Below are 19,949 nucleotides of genomic sequence, written 5' to 3' on the forward strand. Positions count from 1 at the left end.
CCTTCTGTACCAGTTAGGGGGCAGGAAAGCTGAACCATTGGGACATATTCACAAGAGCTAGCTGAACAGTCTTCGTAACACTTTTCTCTGAATGGAGAGTGCGCCATTTTGCACATCCATCATCAATGGACTAGATTTGGAAGACAAGTTACCCTACAGTTTGCCAACAGAATATATCATCATAATTATTAATTTTTGTCACTCGGATAAGTAAAAGGTGGTGTTTCTCATTTTAGTTTGAATGTGATTATGGGTGAGGCTGAAGATCTTTTTATATAAGTGTAAGAAACATTTTGTATCTTTCTGGGGGCTATTTTTAGTTTTTAAACAGTATTTTATTTATTTGTTTGTTTGGGGGTTTTTTTGTTTGTTTTTTGTTTTGGAGAGAGAGGAAGGGAGGGAGAAAGAGAAGGAGAGAAACATTGATGCGAGAAAGAAATATTGATCAGTTGCCTCTCCTACACGCCCCCAAAGGGGACCGACCGAACCTGCACTAGGCATGACCTTGACTGAGAATCAAGCTAGTGACCTTTTGGTTTGTGGAACAATGCCCAGCCATCTGAGCCATACCTGTCAGGGCTCTGGGTGCTATTTTTCTGCTTCATGTGTTTTGCTCATTTATTGGGATTGGGTCTTTTTCTATTTGATTGTTAAAAATTCTCTACATATTAGCGATATTAGTTCTTTATCTGCAACATATGCTACAGATATATTTTCCACTTTATAATTTGTCTTTTGACTCTGATTAGAAAGTTTTGTGCCATGCAAAGCTTCTTTTAAAAAATTTTAGTTTTTATCTAGTTGAATTGGTGAATCTTTTCTTTTATTATTTCCGAATTTTTAGACACTTTTAGAAAACATTTCCTGCCCTGGCTGGTGTGGTTCAAAGGATTGAGTGCCGACCTACAAACCAAAAGGTCGTTGGTTCAATTCCCAGCTCAGGGCACATGCCTGGGTTGCTGGCCAAGACCCCAGTAGGGGGCAAGCGAGAGGCAACTACACATTGATGTTTCTCTCCCTCTTTCTCCCTTCCCTCTTTCTAAAAATAAATACATCAAATCTTAAAAAAGAAAGAAAGGAAGGAAGGAAGAAAGGGAGGGAGGGAGGGAGGGAGGGAGGAAGGGAGGGAGGGAGGGAGGAAGAAAGGAAGTCTTTCCTTATAAGTTTCAAAGGACTCAACCTAAGTTTTCTTCAAGTACTTCCATGCCTTCATTTTTACAATTAGGTTTCTTGTCCATCTGCTGTTGGGTTTTTCTCCCCCTTGTGTATAATGTGAGTTAGGAATACAATTTTATCTCTTTCTAAGTTTCCCAGTTGACCCAACACAATTCTGGGTCCCAGTGACTGGAGATGCCAACTTTATCATACATTAAATTTCCATATATATCTGTTCTTTCTAGTCCATTCCACTAATCCATGTGTGTATTCATGAACTTGTACAACCCTGTTGTACTTTCAACAGCTTTCTGATAAATTAGATGATCAGCTAGAGATTTCTGCCTCTCCCCGTTTCTGATGGCTTTTCCTCTTCAATGGTCCCTGGCTATTCTTGCATGTTTATTTGTTCATGTGACTTTTAAGATTTACTTATCTCTCATTTTAAGATAAAAGTTTTTTGATATTTTTCTGAGAATTTTATAAAATATTTATTAAGTTAACTTATAGAAAACTGACATCTTTATGATGTGGAGTCATTTTTTTTCCAAGAATAATGGGTATCTCTCCATTTATTTAAAGTCGCAAGCCTTTCAGGAGCGTTTTTGTATTTTTTTTCATGTAGATTTTGCAGATTTCATGTTAAGTTTATTTCTAAGCATTTTATCTTTTTATTGCTATTATAAATGGGAATCACTCTTCCATTATTTTTGCGCATATGAAGGATATTGATTTTTATATGTTAATTTTATATCTTGCCATCTTTCTGATTTTGAAAATTATATGTGTTTTATGATTGATTCTCTAGATCCATTGAATTTTTTAATTTGTTAAGTACTGGGTTTTTCTTTTTTCAAAAGCTCCCTTTTTCTTCCACATCTGCTTAGCCATTTTTATAATCTCCTATTCTCCCTTATATTCTATATTTTATATTTCACAAATGTTTTAAATATACTTTGTGTGTTTATTAATTTCACTATCTAAATTTTTCTCAATCCAATTTTATTGTCTGCCCATTTGTTTTATTTCTGCTGGCTCTTGCTCATGGTCTCTTCTTTCCTTACGTGTTTTGGGATTTTTTTTTTACCATATATTCTTGTTCCTTGGAACTCTATCCATGGAATTATTTGAGACCCATGTTTAAGGTGAGTTCCTCCAGAGAGGATCGCTTTGCTTCTGCCAGATGTTAAGACAATATCAACACATGACCAATTAAAAACAATGCTCAGACTTGGCGACTTTTTAATTAATATGGATAGCAGAACTCAAGCTTCAAACCCAGAAGAGGGCTGTGTTAGGTCTACCAGTCCTCAGGGAATTCCTTCCCCAAAACATTTGCCCAGTTCCAAGCTTTTTTTAATAAAAATTTCTTTACTGTCTGCTTCTGAGAGTGAGCTTATTTCTGGACCTCCCTTTCCTGGATGGCATAGCCATTGGGGTTCCCAGCGGTACTGGGGTCTCCTGGAACTCCCCCTCCGGGGGGCCCTAGCCCTTGGGCTGCAAAGAGTCAAAGCGGACGATCAGGCTGCAGAGACGGGCAGGTGCCCCAGGAGAAAGGCGGCCTCATAATTTGCTCACCTATGAATTACCTCTTTTTTATTAATGTTTGGCTTTAAGAAAAATTTTAAAACTTTTTTACTAGCTTACACACCTATTTTTAAAGCTTTTATTTAAATAGGTAGCTTTTTATTCCCAACGGAAAAGCTGTTAAGAGTACCCAGAATGTCCTACCTCCACTAGACTTAGGGGTCTAAGGTGATTTTTAAAACATCAAATACATTTCAAATTAATTAAATTTAGGATGTAGATTCCTTTTTACAAACATGGAAACATGGTTGTGTAATGGTCAGTGGGAAGCAAGAGTTTCAGAATTGTCAAAACTAGGAGCTCATCGTAAAATGCCCCGAGAGAGCCTTACATTCAGAGGGAATCACTTTAAACAGTGGCTGTTATCAGTGAAGAGCAGCTGTTTCAAGGAGGTTGGATTTGGGGTGATTCTTTTTTCTTTTATTTCTTCTCTTACAGTTTTCCATAATGAACATAAATTATTTGGTTAAAAATACTTTTAAAAAACTGTTTCAAGATGTATATGACGGGGGAAAGCGGTGGCGGGTAAATGGAGGCAAATATATGTGAAAAAATTTTAAAAAAGAAACAAATAAATTTAAAAAGTATATGAATCTGAACTGCAGTATTTTAATATGAAAGGAATGGGTGCTAGTTTTTTCAAAGCCACTTGAGTATCTTTTATAATTTATCAGCTCTGACTTAATGGTCTCTCTCTCAGACACATGCATGCAGACACAGACGTGTGTTTGTTTGTTTATTTGCTTTTTTGCCCTTTGGGCAAAAGCTCTGCATGTAGGCTTCTATACTCTGCAGAGCTATTTGGTTTCTAGGAATGAGAGACTTTCCCCCAAGTGTGGCTGTCAGTAGGAAGGGGGCAGATGAGGGCAGTTCTCCCTCAGTGACGTCTTCCAGAAGCTTCAGGGTAGTTTGAGTCGAAATGACTGAGCTGATGTCTTACCTGGAAGCAGAAACTAGAAGAGATAACCAACCCCTCCCCCCACCCCTTTCCTGCGATTATTCCGTTATTTTGCACGAGTGTCCAGTGGCTGGAAGGGTTTCTCCTTCTTCCCTCCACTACCTCACTGGACTAACTCCACCTGAGGAATCTTACAGCTTTCAACTCTTTTAGAGTCTATCTTATTAATGGATCTTTCTAGAATTGGTTAGAGAAGTATATAGGCAGAAATTTAGCATGGAGATCAGAAGACCATGAGCTCTGGGGACATGGTAATAGATACTTCCCTGGGCAGATGTGCAAGAAAATGCCTCCCCAACAAGATCAACTAAAAGCAGCTGCCGAGATATGATGAAAAAGTTTGGAAAAATGAAAAGAGCACACTTGAGACTCCAGGAGCATTCCATTTGCATGCATCATACAATTAGAGACAAAGGAAAGGCTTTCTAAGGCCATCCAAGCCAATTCTTTTCTTTCAGCTACCTCTGCAGACTTGGTGAGGACCAACAACTCCACAATCAGTTAAATTACGAAGTGCAAATGTGTAAACTATAGTCATAATGTTTTCAGGTATTGTTCTTTTTCATTGTTTTCAGTTACAGTTTACATTCTGTATTATTCTGTATTGCTTTCAGGCGTACAGCGTAGTGGTTAGACAATCATATACTTTGCAAAGTGTTTCTCCTGATATTTCCAGTTCCCAGCTGGCACCGTACACAACGGTTACGATATTGTTGACTGTATTTCGTATGCTGTACGTCACATCCCAGGGCTATTTGTAACCCAAACTGTGCTTTTCAATCCCTTCCCCTTTTTCACCCAGGCTCCCAATCCCCCTCCCCGCTGGCAACCATCAGTCTGTTCTTTGTATCTATGAGTCTATTTCTGGTTTTATTTGATCATTTATATTAAATTTATAATTTTTAAAAGGAACTACTTTCTGAGACAACTCCAGGTTTTTCAGAATCTCACACTGTCGCCGGCAGAATTTTTGCTGCCCGTAGACATGGGTGGATTTAAACACTGAATAAAATCACTAGAAGCTCTCACAGTGTTATATAGGGATATAATTGCATCCCAGTAGCAAATCAACCAGCCAACATCTACTTACCTCAAAGATCAGAAGGATACCTTTATTTTGATCATGGATGTGAAACCTCTTAGATGAAAACACATTTTTCATCCTGTGCCTTAAGGGAAGATATTTTAGTCTTGTTCAGTTCCATCAACACAGATCATCATAATTTACTTCATTATCACACGTGCTGACAGGTCAGACTTGGTGAGTTCGCTTCCCAGGAGGTTTGGAATGAGCTGAGGTTTGTCAGCATTTCTCCCTCCCCCAGTTTAAGGCTGGGTGCCCATGCAGGATACCTCAGGGTGAGGAATATCAGTAGTAACCCCTTATGGTCCCAGAACCTCCTCTGGATTTCTAAATGGAAGTGTTTTGAGGTGGTTGATAAATCTAGCGAGTTAATCACATAGCAAGTTGATTCCTTTCCTGAAGAGGTAGTGCTTCCTGGGAGTCTGCCTGAAGGAAACCTTATTTAATTTCTTTTTACCTCCATTTATTTTTCTAAGTGGATGATATTATGTGCTCTGTCTATAACCACCATGTGCTGAGAATCACACACGATCGTTTATCTCAGGAAGCTTGGAAAACAAAATGTCATTGCCATAAAAATTCTTATCACTCAAAACAAACAAACAAACAAACAAACAAAAAACACAACAAAAAATCCAAGATTTGCAGAGAAGGGGAGCCAATAAAAAAGACAGATCCAGAGGCTCGCGCCATCCTCATGGTAGTTAGATCTGACCACACCACTTGTGTTTGGAACTCCCCTTCTCAGGCAGGGTAAACACCAAGGTCTTGGCCTACGGGCTTCACTCGATCTGGACCCGACACCTCTCTGAGCTCATCCCTCAACCGCGAGCCCACCCTGTTCCTGCCTCTCAGGCCTCCCTGCAGTTTCTCAGAAGCTTTGCATTTTTGGTTTTCTCGGGCCTTCTTCCAGTCAGTTCCGTGGCTGGCTCCCTGCCGTCATTCAGTCTCTGCTCCAATGCCCTCTCCTGGGACTCCCCCCGGCCTCCCCTCCTCAAAGCGTGGCTTTTGTCCATTTGCACGCCTTGTCTTCTTCTTTGTAGCACTTACCACTATATTGGTAACCAATATAATAAATGTATTGATTTTTGTGTTTTCTGTCCCACCTCCCCATCATGAGTAAGTTCCAAGAGGCAGAAACTTCTTTTCTTTAATGTGTATCCCCAATACCCAGAATATCGCCTGGAAGGGCAGAGGTATGAACAAGTATTTACTGACTGAATCAGTATTTACATGGACAGCTCCTGAGGCTTCTGTCACCTGCCCTATTTGTCAGGCAGCCACATGTGGGTTTAGGTGGATGACAGCCTGTGGGAAGAACCGAGGAGGCATCACAGGTCAATTTTGTTCGATTCAATGCAGCACTTACCAAGCCCCTGTTATGAACAAGGCCCTCTGTCCGAGTTGATATCAGCACATCTGCTTCTCTGAAAAAGGCTTATATTTGACAGTGTTTGCACCATAAGAACCAAAGCAGAAAGACTTCATGCACAAGACTTCCTCTTCTGCTTTCTGCTGAAATCAATTTAAATTGACCAGCCTTGTGGCTCAGTGGATTGGGTACCAGCCTGCAGGTTCAATTCCCCGTGAGGGCACATGCTTGGGTTGTGGGCCAGGTCTCCAGCTGGGGGTGTGCGAGAGACAACCAACTGGTTCTCTTCCACATTGATGTTTCTCTCCCTCTCTTTTCTCCCTCCCTTCCCCTCTTCCTAAAAATAAGTAAAACAAAATCTTAAAAAAAATGCATGTATGAATTACTTGAATAAAATAATAACTTAAAAGGTTAAAATCGTCCCTGTGAGCTTTCCCAAAATGTTTAGTACGTGGAAGACTCTCAGTAAAGGTGCCTCTTCTTTTTATGGTTTTATTATTATTGGAAAGAGTCTTGGCTTGTTTTCAGATGATACGGAATCTAGTAACATCTGCCACTGACCTTTTCTGGGGATTTGGACAGGGCATTTAATTCATTGGGCCTCAGTTGCTTCATTTATAAAGTGACGGCTTAGCATGTGCCTATCATCTCTTGGGCCTGCTCCCGCCCCGTTATGCTATGAATGGAACCCTTTATGCAACACACACACACTGACAGGGTGCTGTCACACATGAGAAGCCGGGCTGCTTTAATGTCCTGACTTTGATCTGGGCCGTGGAGCCGAGAAGATGAGGAATGTCTTAACCGCTGAGTCGAGAACATGAAAGGTGACTGTGGGAAGGGGGGACTCCAGCCACACAGAGGACAGAATCAAACAATATGATGCTCACCTCTGGAGTGAGTCTTGCCTTGCAGAGCGGATGTGTTAAAAAAGGATGATGTTCTCGAGCTCACTTTGTAAAGGGAAACCCCTCTGCAGGCATCGGCGCTACCCATAGGGCTGTTTGGAGAGGGGTCAATGCACACTGGTGGGAAAAGCTCAGCCCTGGGAGTTAAAGCATTTGCATTCTAGTGTTGACTTGGCTAGTGCTCCCTGGGTCAGCTAGGACGGGCTTTCTCGTGTCCTTTGTCTTAGCTTTAAGGTTGGTAAAACGAACAGCGACTCAGCTGGGGTTCATTGCTTAGCAGGGAAAGAAATCAGATTTGGCAAAAATGGGGTAGCTCATAGAACTGAGAAAAAACTCCAGGGAAGATAAGAGCCAGAGGTGTCCTGGAGCTCCAGGCAGGGCCAATAATGAAAAGAATGAACAATAAGATGGCACAGGCACAGACCAATTGGAAGGGATGCTAAGAGCCATGTTTAAGCAGGGACCAAGAGGTCCTCTGCGGATGGACGGTGTCTTAATCTGTTTGGGCTCCCATAACAATACCACTAACTGGGTGGCTTATAAATGACACACTTATTTCTCACACTTCTGGAGGCTGAAAGTCTGGGATCAGGGTGTCATCACTGCTGGGTGAGAGTTCTGGGTCCCAGACTTGTCCTTGTATTTTCACGTGATGGATGGGGTTAGGGATCTCTCCTGGACCTCTTTGATAAGGGCACTAATTCCATTTGTGAGGGTTCCATCCTCAGGACAGAAGCAACTCTCAAAGGCTCTCCCTCCATCACCTTTGCGGGTAGGATTTCAAAACGTGAATTGTGGGGAAGCATTACCATTCAGGCCAGGCTAGAAGAATTAACTCTTTAATTGTGGGATCAAATGGAGATCTGGGGTAGTTGTCCCAGGAATGGGATGGGAGAGAAGATATTTAGGGTTGTGGGGAGGCAGCTATTTGCCAACCGGTATGAAAATTTATCAGTACTTTAACATCCGGTGCATCTGTGTTTCTGCTGGTTGTTAGAGCCCTGTCTGCACTTAAGAACTATTTATTGTTCCTTCAGGCCTCACTGCTAGGATGAACTAGACAAAAATTCAGCAAACACTTGTCTCCACTCTCATGTCCCACCACTTCATGCTCACATTTGAGGGACCGAGTGTCGGACTGGCCTGGGTTAGCGTGTATGCCCATTCCTGGCTAGCGGAGATCAGAGCGCTCCCAATGACAGCCCAGCCACAACGGCATCCGAGGCGTGGAGGCAATTTCCTAAAGAGCTCAAAGCTCTGCTGCTCCAGAGTGAGACACAAAATATTTAACAGATTGGTGGCAGGGACACCAATCAACGAGAAGGTACATCAGGGCCCTGAAGACTCCCAACTGTGCTGGAGGTCCACCTTTTTTTACCAGCCATTCTATTGCAAGACCAGGGCCCACACTGGGAGTTTCAAGAGTGGAAATGGGACAGACAGCGTGGATGGGGACGTGTAAGTCGGCACTTGGGCCACGGGGATTGCTCATGGGTCTGGGGTACTGCTACCAGCCGGTGCCCGGTGATGGACTGTGAGCCCTCTGTTACCAAAAGAAGGGGGAATGGGTGCGGGGCTGAGGAAAAGATCACAGCTGGCTGCCACAGAGCGATTGGAGCCGGGCCGTCAATAACTTATGAAACTGGCGACTATGGCTTGCTACAGGGTACATGAATAAATGCCTGGTGGTGTTTTGGTTTTCACAACGACCAGGAGATGGGGGAATTTGGAGATGGAGTCAGGAATAATAAATATTCTGCAATGTCTGGGCAGTCGTGCTGTTGTTCTACCCAAAATGCCAATAGTGCTTCTGCTGAGAAACATTACAGGGAGAATTTTCTGGAAGTGGCTGCTGAAGGGAGAATAGCTGGAGGCAATGGGAAGGGGGATAGTCTCAGTTTGGGGGAAAGAGATGTTCTTTATTATTTTTTATGGTTATGTCCATAAACACATCTGTCATCTAATCTGCACCTGCTGAGATAATTATTAATCACCTGCTTCTTATTTTACCTCTGTTAGGCTCAGAGGCGAAATCACTTCACCGAAGTGACACAAGCAAGGGCCAGAGCCCCTTCAATTCAAGCGTGAGTCGGAAGTCTTCCAGCGAAGACTCACGGGCGACCGGGTGTGTATGGAGTCCTTCAAAAGAGACAAAATCAGTCACCTCACCAGCTCAGGCTGAGACTCCAGAGAGAGTTGTTGAGTCCTGGAATGAATTTCTGGGGGGAGGTGGAATTTCTGGATATCTTTGAAAAGGCCCCAGATACTCACTAACACGTTCATTCTGATGTAATTCTTCCTACACTGAGAGGGGAGGCCATTCCTGAAATTCCTGGTCTTGTTTCAGTGAGTCAGTTCTCCCCCATCTACCCAGGGCTGACCCAGGATGGATGTTGAAACGCTCTATCAAAGGGGCTAGAAATTCACACACAACTGCAACTTAGTAGAAGACTGATTAAAATCAGCTCTTTGGATACAACATGAACTGAGGTTTCTCTACATTGAAAACAAAAATGCAGGCAGTCAAAAGCTAAGGAGAGGAAAGAAGGATGAGTTAGTTTTTTTTTTTTTTTTTTTTAAATAGCATTTGATACCATTACAAAATCAGTACATATTATTGTGTAAGATTTTTATTGAGCAAATATTATGCTTCTTTATTTGCGGTGTATTGATTTTTTTTAACACTTATTTCTCATTTTAAAATCTCCCAATTCCTCATTTCTGGTTCTGTTTAATTCCATCACAAATACCTTTCTCCGCCTTGGCCTAAAACTTTGTGCTAACAGGCCGCTATCTCCCGCAAGGGAATTAACAAGAAAAGCTAAGCTTAAACTAGTTAGCTACATTTGGGTAAAAATAAAGGCATAAGAGGCTTTATTAGTGAAAAGGGGGAACAGACTAGGAGGGTTTTAGGACTTCTATGGGTGGGGGCAGAAGGAAGGAGACCTATTGAAAGTGCAGTTGTCTCCATGAACAAATGCTGCATTTCAGGAATTCTGGTCCCGGTGTGTCCACCTTGGGTGGGTGGGGATCTTTCCAGTTCCCGCCCTGTCCCAAACGCCAAACCCCCAACACCAGGTGGCGCTCAAACCCTTGCAGTACCGACTCTGGAGGCCTTGGAGTGTCTCCTAAAAAGCTGTGCTGGCGCCTGACGGCGGAGACTTGCGTTCAGTGAAGCGCGGAAGCAAAACGGCGCCTCGCTTGGACCCCTCCTGTGGCTGAGCTGAGGCCAGTTTGGAAAGGGACCAGGGGACACAGGGTGACGGTGCGGCTGGAGAGAACCCTTTCTACTCCACCGCAGGACCCGCGGGGAAATTCAGAGCGTGAGCAAGAGGATACAAACACACGCCCCGCAAATTCTGGGAAAGTAGAAGAGGTGGCTCACAACTGTTGGGAAGGTGAGCCTGTCGGAAGGACTCCTGGAGAGGCCCCACACTCCACGGCCTCTCTTTCCGCATTCTCAGCCGGGCACGATGAAAGCAGGTTCGTTTTAAGGATCACCACCACCTGTCCTTTCTCCTCTCCATCACAGCCCATTAGCGGTGGTGACGAACCCTCTTCTCAGTTTTCCAAAGGGAGAAAATACTGTCTCACAAGAATGGCTTCTTGCGAAATCCTCCGTTTCTATACCTCCCTCCGAAATATTTGTGCGCGCAGACAAGCTCTACTATAAATAAGGCTGCAGGGGATTTGTTTGCACGGTTCAAAAAAGGGTAACGATGGTGACTTTCTAAGGGGGCCCATTTTACCTCTCGTAGGCTCACCGCGCACGGCCAGGCAGTCCCTAGAGACACGCACGGGGCTCTAGCACGATTTCTGCGTGTCTCGTCTCAAGGGTAGATGTGCTTCACACTTCGAAGGGCGAGCTGCATGGATCAGAGCCGCCAGGGTGTTTGATAAATGCAGAGTCCCCGGCGTCAGCCCAGATCTGTCAATCAGGATCGCTGGGAGTAGGGGAGCTGCAGGTTGGGAAGTCCAACCGCAGGACACTGCCGACATTTTCCCTTTTAAATCTACAAACATGTCAATTGCAACATCCCAGATCATTCTCCTGCACATTAAAGTTTGGACATCGCCACCTTGGTCATTCATAGCCAAGTTGTTAAAAGTTCCGTAAGAGAACGAGGAAAGGAAGAAGCGTGCTCCTTTACAATGGGGACTGGCACGCGAGCGCAGGGTCCTTGACGCGGGAAGGCAAGGTTGGCCTTTTGGAAGCGGGCACACAGCACCTGAGTACCGGAGGGCTCCGGGCATTCCCGCGCGACCGCAGGGCTGGGTTTAATAGCCCTACACTAGTCTCGGTCGGAGTGGAGGAGCAAAAGCGGCTCTTTCCCGCGGCACGGCGCCCAGCGGCGCACCTGGGGCGGCCCCCGGGTTTGAGGGAGCGCGTGCGCAGCGCGGGGCGGGCTCCTCAGAGCATCGCTTTCGGTCGGGGTTGGGGAGAGGAGGAGGAAATAAAGTGGAGGTGTCTGGGACTTAGGCCTGCCTCCCACCACCCCAACCTCCGCCCCCACGGCCACCTTCTGCTCTATAATTGGCCGCCTACTGGCCTTCCTTGCCTCTTATCTGATCCCGGGAGCCCAGCAGGAGGGAAGCGCTGGAGAGGAGGCAGCTCCAGGCCACTGGGAGTGGGAGCAGGAGAGGGTGAGAGGGTGAGGGCGAGCGAGAGAGAGAGGGAGAGAGGCTAATTAAAAGGGGCGCTAGGCGGGAAGCAAGAGAGGGCCGTGCGCTGCCAAGAACCAACTCGCGGCAGGACTTGGATCTTCCTAGGCACCGAGAGGTCCCCAACCTGGGCTGGAAGCTTGCCCTGCACAGGTCAGTTCCAATCTGTCTCTGCCTCTCCTCGGGTTGGCTTCGAAAAGTCTAGTGCTGAGGAAGGAAAAGTGGCGAGGGCGAGCCTCCTGCACATACAATGCAATTCCTGGGACCTTCGTTTCCCGTGCGCCCCGGATAGCCCGGGGACCCTTGGGGTGCGATGAGACCGTGCACCCCATAGCCTCCTCGCGGGGGCCGCTGCGCAGGGAGATTGAACGGGCTGCGTGATGTGAATGCATGTGACACTGACAATGTTGCTCCCGGGGGCTTTTCTCTACACTTGGGTGCTGTGAGCGTGGGGCGGGAAGAAGCAGGTCTAACTTCGAGACGCTGGCGACACTAGAATTTCCAAGTGGAAGAGTTTTAGTAAAGGCGGCAGTCTGGTGAAAAGGGGGCTTAGGGACTTGCGTTGGAGAGCTGTATATAAACAGAAAACATGCTGTTTTTATTCTGATTGTATTGGGGAATCGCTTGGGAGATAAATCGATGGAAGTCACGGGGGCAGCTCACTCCGCCGCTGCTTGGTACTGCCACATATTTTAGCCTTGGGGACTAAGGCGCTAGACTAGACGCAGAAAGGACCGCCAGGAAGAGCGTCCTGATGTCGGATGCTGGCGGTAGCCTGCCTCGATGTCTCGGTGTCAAGAAACTCTGATGCTTCGTGCGTTTTACTTCGCGTGAAGCTTTGAGATACACCCCTAGGCTGTGTCGTTGGAAGATCCTCTGTGCCCCGGCTTTTCCACCCCTCACCTCCCGGCATTTTTTCTCTCTGGATCCCTCCCTGCCTCAAGCCTCCGAGTACTGGGCGTCTGGGCGAAGATGCATCCCGTGCGCAGAGCCGAGCTTTGGCGTGCGGCGCGCACAGGCAAGAAGGGTTAGGGCTGGGCCAAGAGCAGCGCGCGCGTGGAGTGGGTCACCCTTAGGTAGGACTGGGCGTCCCGACCACAGGCACTCGCTTTAGGAGCTCGGTTCTTGGGTCCTTGGCGGCAAGCACGCTCGGTGGCACGCACGCCCTCTGGCGGATGAGCTCAGAGTTGACCTGGGGTCGCCCCTTTTGCTTAAGTGAGGGCTTTGGACTTGTCTTTAGGGAAAGAGACCAAAATGGAGCTTGTATGCAGCTCTCATAGGGGCCTGAATTTCCTCCTAAGAATTGCTTCTGGAACTACCGAGAGCCCCATTCCCTTTGGAACTTCTGGACTCCCTTGTGGAAATTCCTGGGAGCCTGCTCCCATCCGCAGCTGAAGAAGATGGGAAGGGTCAGCAACAAAGAAATACGGGGCTAAGACTTTGATGGGTCTGTAAGGAGGAGAAATGGAAAGAGGTCTTCCCGAGGCTCCCCTGTTAAAGGCTCTGGGGCTCCCCCTAGAGAGGGCGGGCGGGGGGCACTTCCTAGTTGGGTGTAATAAAGAGGCCCTGCTCACATCCAGTGAACCGGCTTATGCTGAGTGCAGTGAGGTAGGTGAACTAGTGTTCTGTTTCCGGCAAGGTGATCCGCTTCTACACACAGAGGACTCACTGGTCAATTTCGATGAGTGAATGCATGCATGCCTGAATGAATGAATGAATGAATGAATGAATGAATAGTATTTGGATTTTTGGTTGTTCCAAAAGAGGAACTTGGATGGATTTCCTCTGAACATGGCCCCAATGTGTGCTTAGTGTTAAGACAAACTTTAGGATAGTATTTTTTAAAAAAAATACCTGTATTGGGATATAATTCATACACTATTCAGGCATACCATTTTGCGGTTTTTAATATAGTCCCAGACTTGTGCAACCATCACCACAATCAATTTTAGAACATTTTTATCACTCTAATAAGAAGATCCGTACCTGTTAGCGGTACCTCCCCATTTCTTCTCAGCCTGTCCTCCCCCACCCCACCCCACCCAGCTCCCGGCAACCGACATCCACTCGTCTACTTTCCGTTGACATTTCCTATAAAGGGAAGCATGCGATATGTGTGTGGTCCTTTGTGACCGGCTCCTTTCACCTAGCAAAATGTTTTCAGGGTTTGTGCACGATGTTCAGGCTCTCATGAACCCCGGGCCCTCTGCTCCTCCTCCTGCTTGGGAGCCCCGAGCCAGGCTGGACCTGAACCTCCGCTGCGGCCCTGACATCCCGGGAGTCCCTTTGAAAGGAGAGCAGTCACACTGGTGAGGCTTCCTAGTAATTCCCTGGATAGAATTAGTTGGAACCCATTAGAATTCCTGGAGCAGTTTTGGGTGGGTCCCAAGCCTCAGGATTGATGGGAGGAGCCCTTTGGCCCTTATCCTGCTGCTAATGGTCCAGCTGAGGATTGCAGAGAACTTTATATGCAAGGCTTGGTTTTCAGAGCAGCCAGGACCTTAAGAATAGGACGAGCACCCCGGTGTTGCCTGAGGGGCATGGGGCAGCCCCAGCCCACCAAAAACGGGGCTTAGGAGCTGTGCTCCCTTTGACTTTTAAATACTTCCTAGTGTTGCTTAGTAAAATGCAAACCCTGTTTTCAGCTGACAATTACATGACTCTGGAGATATATTTGCTGTCATGAAGCCAAACGCAGCCGTACTATTGCTGTTTCCTGGCCCTTCGAGTGTAACCTAAGATCCCTTTCAAAGACCAGGTCCTTTCTGCAGGCTGAGGTGCTGTTGCTTGAGCACCACTGAGCTAACACATTATCTGGGATTATGGGGGTTTGTAAAGAAAAAGGTCATTGGTAAATACATTGGATGGTTCCTGGGGGAAACAGAGAGGCCAGCCAGATGGGAGGAGGGGGTAAGAGGAAAATGACACAAACCAACTCCCCACTTTGGGATTGGATGTCAAGGAGACAACCTTCTCCTGTTCCTTCTGTAACTAAATAAAAGGTGAGAGGAATCCAGTTACTCTTTTTTAAAACAATTTTTCTTAAAGATTGATTTATTTATTTTTAGAGAAAGGTGGGATCTGTTGCCTCTCATATACCCCCAACTGGGAACCTGGCCTGCAACCCAGGCATTTGCCCTAACTGGGAATCAAACTGGTGACCTTTTGGTTGGTAGTCCAGCGTCCAACCCGCTGAGCCACACCAGCCTGAGCCCAGTTACTCTTCTATATAAAATAAGCCTTGATGAGGACCAAACATCCTATTTCAGTGGGGATGGTGGAATTGCTGGCCTTTTTTTTCTTTTTTGGAGAATCTATTGAATATCTGACCTTTCCTTTTCAGAAACACAATTAAGTTGCCCAATTTAGAGATCAGTGAGCTTTAGGGACATAAACTACTTTGACTGGAGTCACAAAACCAGCAAGTGACAACTACCTGATTAAGTGACAGCTCCCTCCTTAAAGTGTCTGAGCTTCTGTTTTTCTCATCCAGAAAACAGGGGGAGTGGCAGCCATCCAGTAGGGTTGTTGTGAGGTCTAAGATGATCTAGTGCAGAGCCTGGAAGACAAAAATGGTTACCCTTGTCTCCTGTTTCTTTTTCCTTCTTCTCCTTTTTCTTCTTCCCACTTCCCCCTTCTCTCTTTCTCTGCCTTTTTGTTTTTTATTTTGTTTGCAGGAATTGTGACTAGAAAGCCAATGGGAAATTCTAGATCTCAGTGTCTCCTTAAATCAGGGCTTGGAGTCTAGACACCACCCATTTCTTGAAGGCAATTTTTTTTTAAGAATTTTAAAAACGATTTTATTTATTTATTTTTAGAGAGAGGGGAAGAGTGGGAGTAAGAGAGAGAGAAACATAGATGTGTGAGAAAAACATCCATCAGTTGCCTCTTGCACCCCCCCAACTGGGGAACTGGCCCACAACCCAAACATGTGCCCTGACAGGTAATTGAACTGTCAACCTTTTGGTTTGCAGGCTGGCACTTAATCCACTGAGCCACACCAGCCAGGGCCAGTTAATTCTTTATCAATGTTTTTGACAAAGTTTTCTGCTAATGAGCATTGGTTGGTAGGGTTAGCCTGGCAGGTGTCCCTGACTCGGAATTTTAAGGAACAGTGCTTTGTCTCTTTCCTTCCAGAAGTTATCAGATTTGTTTATGAAAATTGATCCAGAGGGAGGCTGGGCTTTGCTGAGTCCAAGTGTCTCAGGAAGTGTCTATAATTAGGGATACTTGGCTGCTTTTGGATGGTTTTCTGTCTGATTTTGTAGAGAGGAGCTTGCTGAATTGGTATCTATAAATGATGGTTTATTGCAGGTTCATTTTTGCTTCCATTCTTCCTCTGCTTCCCAGCCCTGTTCTTGCCATGTACTGCAACAGTGCTAAGCACTCAAAATGCAGTGGTGAATAAACTGAAATGCAAATAACCAATTAGAACACAGTGTTAAGTGCTCCAGAGTGGAATATGAAGATTACAACAGAAGGAAACCCAGGAGGAGAGCTGGTCCAGACTTGGAAGGTCAGGGAAGCCTGTGGGGAGGATGGAATGTCTTTGCTGAGGTGTGTGGCTACCATGTATACTGCTTATAGGCATAGAGTTTAGTATAGTTAAAAAGCAATCCCTCATGTCTTTGACCTAGGCGCTATGGCAGTACTTGTAAGAAGAGAGAGAAAGAGCAAGAGAGAGAGGTGATGGAACATTCCTGAGTCTCAAGGAGCTGTCTGTTGCCCTGGTTGGCGTGGCTCAGTGAACTGAATGCTGGCCTGTGAAGCAGGGGGTCGCTGGTTTGATTCCCATTCAGGGCACATGCCTGGGTTTTGGGCCAGGTCCCCAGTGGGGGGCACATAAGAGGCAACCACACATTGATGTTTCTCTCCCTCTCTCCCTCTCTCCCTCTCTTCTCCTTGAAAAACAAATAAATGCAATCTTAAAAAAAAAAAAAAAAAGGAGCTGCCTGTCACTCCCGTTGGCCACACGTTTGGGGTGGTTCAGCCTTCTATCATGTAGAACTTAGAGCATCGAACTTAAGACTGAACAGCTGCATTTCTGAGGCTGATTTGCAGTCACATCTCTTGCATTTGAGTAATTCCCAGAACTGCACATGGCCTCCATAGAGTGTGTCTGTAAGTTCAAGAAAGGTGGTTCCTCTGGGCAGGCCCCTGCCGTTGGGAGAAGAAAACAGCCCCCCTTCCTCGGGACAACACAACTTCACATACGACTTTGAGAGCATAACGCTGCCGGTTTCAAGCATCACTCACCCCAGGCCCAGAGCGAATCACGCCGTGCATCAACTGTGAACTGTACACATCACCCCTCATCGCTGAATTATTGATCATTGAACCCATCAATGTTTATGGATTACCAGTTGTGCACTTTGAACCTTTTTGATTATGGGGTAAACTGTCCATGTGGATGTCTCGTGGTACCCAAGACCCTAAAGATAAAAATAGTTCCTGAGGCAGTGAATTTAGCTGGAGAGTTGCAGAGGGATGCGGGGAATGCAGTCCCTGCGAGGTCTGGTTTGTGAGGGATCTCGGCTGGTGCTACTCGAATTCGCCATCTGCTGGGTGGTGCCCACCCACAAACTGTTACTTCCCCTTAATGAGATAAAATGGCACCAGGATGTACATCAAATATGTTACTAAGCACACTGTTAGTTCAGCGGAGATATTTTTTCATAGAAAAGCTTGTTTAGTGAAGGAAGATAGACAATGTGCTGATTTACATTTTTGCATAAGCTCCTTATCTCATTGTGGACCAAGAACAAACAGTTCACAGACTAGCTATTCTGAGTGGCACCCATCTAGGCAACATTGACCCCTATCTGGCCAGGAACATCATCTTGGATTCTTTCTGTCTTTGTACTATTTTCTTTTCTCTCTTTCTCATTCCCTTGCCTTTTTTTCCTTTGTTTTTCTTTTGTTTTCTTTGCCTCCTCATCTTCACCTTTGTATTTTTTTCTTTCCTCCACATTCTTCATTACTGTTTTACTATTTATTCCCCTTCTTTTTATGTGTGTATGTGCCGAAACCTGGGAATTTCCCTTTCTTTTTGATGCTGTGACTTTGATTCCGTTTTCTGTATTTTCAAAGCAGAATGAGAGGAGCATAAATATACAAGATAAGTAACGAGAATGGAAAAACAATTACAAAACCTGTGGAAATTTAAATAATTACGTAATAATTAAACTAATAGTTGCCAATAAATTAGAATTCTTATATAAAATGCACTTTTAAACAAAATACAAATTACTAAAACTGACCCTAGTTTATAAAGATATTTTGAGTAAAAAAGTGGATATAAAAATTTGAAAATTTTAATAAAAAGTAGTCTTCCCAAAATGACAAATCTCCATGGTTTTGTGTTAATGAAATATAAAAAAATCAATAATATTGGTAGTATTATATATGTTCCAGAGTAGCATATATGGAAAAACCTTAAAGTTATCTTTATAAAATCAGAAGATTTTACAAAATGACATAAATTATATAAAAATGACAGCATAAAATAAGAATAATAGCCTAATCTCACTTATTTATATCAGTGCTCTTATTAATATTAGTAACATATTAGCAAACAGAACCCAGTAGCCCTTCAAAAGAATAACATGCCTTTCCAGTTGCTTTATATCAAGGCTTGCTATCAGGAATTGTTAGTCATCTGACTCTTCTTTTTAAAGACTGCCCTGGCTGTCCTAAGTCCTTTGCATTTTTTTATGCAATTTTTAGAATCAGTTTGTTAATTTCTACAAAAAAATGACTTGTTGAGATTTTGATTAAGGTTGCTTTGAATCTACACATAAATTTGAAGACATCCTAACAATGTTGAGTTTTCCAATCCATGAACATGGTACACTCTCTATTTTTTAGTCCTTCTTTAATTTATCTTGAGAGTGTAGTTTTGTATGTTTGTAGTTTTTACTGCAAAGAGTATAGAGGACTTTCATATCTTACTACTTTCTAAGCATTTCATTGAAGAGTGCAGAGGACTTGATTTCTAAGTATTTTGTGTTGTTTGATGTTACCATAAATGGAACTGTAAAAGTATTGCTTTTGTTTGCTGCTCTAAGAATATGACTAATTTTTGCATATTGATTTAGGTTCTGTAGCCTTACTAAATTTATTTATTAGTTCAAGTAGGTTTTGTTTCTTTGGTAGGTTTTTTAGGATTATCTATGTAAAAAATCACATCGATTGTAATTAAAGAAAATTTTACTTCTTCCTTCCTATTCTTTCTTTTATTTCTTTTACCTACATTATTGCACTGACTAGGACCTCTAGTACAATGTTGAATGAAATAGTAAGATGTTATAGTGTTGACATTCTTGTCCTCTCCTTGATCTTAGGAGAGAAGCATTCAATATTTTTACCATTAAATATGATATTTGCTGTGAGATTTTCACATATGCCCCTTATCATATTGATAAAATTTCTTTCTATTCTTAGTTTGCTTATTTTTTTAATCATGAATGGATAGTAAATTTTCTCAAATGTTTTCTCTGCTTTTATTGAGATATCTATCTATCCATCTATGTATCATTTAGTCTGTTAATAAGTTTTCTAAACATTCTAGGTTTTCTAAAATGATTCATGTGAGATTGATATCATATCTTTAAATATTCGATTATTTTCCTGATTAATTGACCTTCTATTCTGACGTATCCAGGATCGAAGGGGAGTTTTTATACAGATTTTATTTCCCCTCATTGTGGCTCACTCTTCTCTGACATATCCCTTCTCAGTTGTTAGCCTCTCTGGCATTCCTGAGTTCTTCCACCTTTCTACATTTCATGCTAATAAGACTGGCTTTCCACCTGATTTCTGGTCACAATGCCATGCACCATGGAAGTTTGTTTAGGGGGAAGAAGGCTAATTGCCAAGCTAACAGTAGCAAAACCAGGTCTTCATTCCTAATTTAGATTTGTTTTCTGCTATGTTGTGATGCTAACAGATAAGGGTAATAATCGCTGACTTCCTCCAGGGCTTCCTTTTCAGTAGATCCTACTAGCTAGCTAATCCTGAAAACCCTTTTGATTATTCTGGATGTGAAGAGGGTGATATTTTCATTAGAGAGAAGGCATAAGGAATGCTAGACAATGTCAACACACTGAGCAGACACACTAGACCTATTTTTAGTCTTTGCTTTCTTACCTAAAAATCTGTGATACGTAGGTCATCAGTTGACTATAAAATTGTCATTCTCTAAAGTGGATATTAAAGTTTTAA

The 19,949-nt window shown here is 44.0% G+C and overlaps 1 protein-coding gene across 1 annotated transcript in view; it reads left to right on the forward strand.

The window, feature by feature from the left end:
* The first annotated feature begins 11,790 nt into the window (after window positions 1-11,790).
* COL14A1 (collagen type XIV alpha 1 chain) overlaps window positions 11,791-19,949 on the forward strand; it is a 191,287-nt gene continuing 183,128 nt past the window's right edge. Inside the window, exon 1 of the mRNA XM_054590440.1 lies at window positions 11,791-11,879. The gene's annotated coding sequence lies outside the window, so the exon portion shown is untranslated. The remainder of the gene's footprint in view (window positions 11,880-19,949) is intronic.

The sequence above is a fragment of the Pteronotus mesoamericanus genome, unplaced genomic scaffold (genome assembly GCF_021234165.1).
Source record: "Pteronotus mesoamericanus isolate MK-2021 breed Mesoamerican mustached bat unplaced genomic scaffold, CSHL_Meso_final scaffold_174, whole genome shotgun sequence".
Taxonomy (NCBI): domain Eukaryota; kingdom Metazoa; phylum Chordata; class Mammalia; order Chiroptera; family Mormoopidae; genus Pteronotus; species Pteronotus mesoamericanus.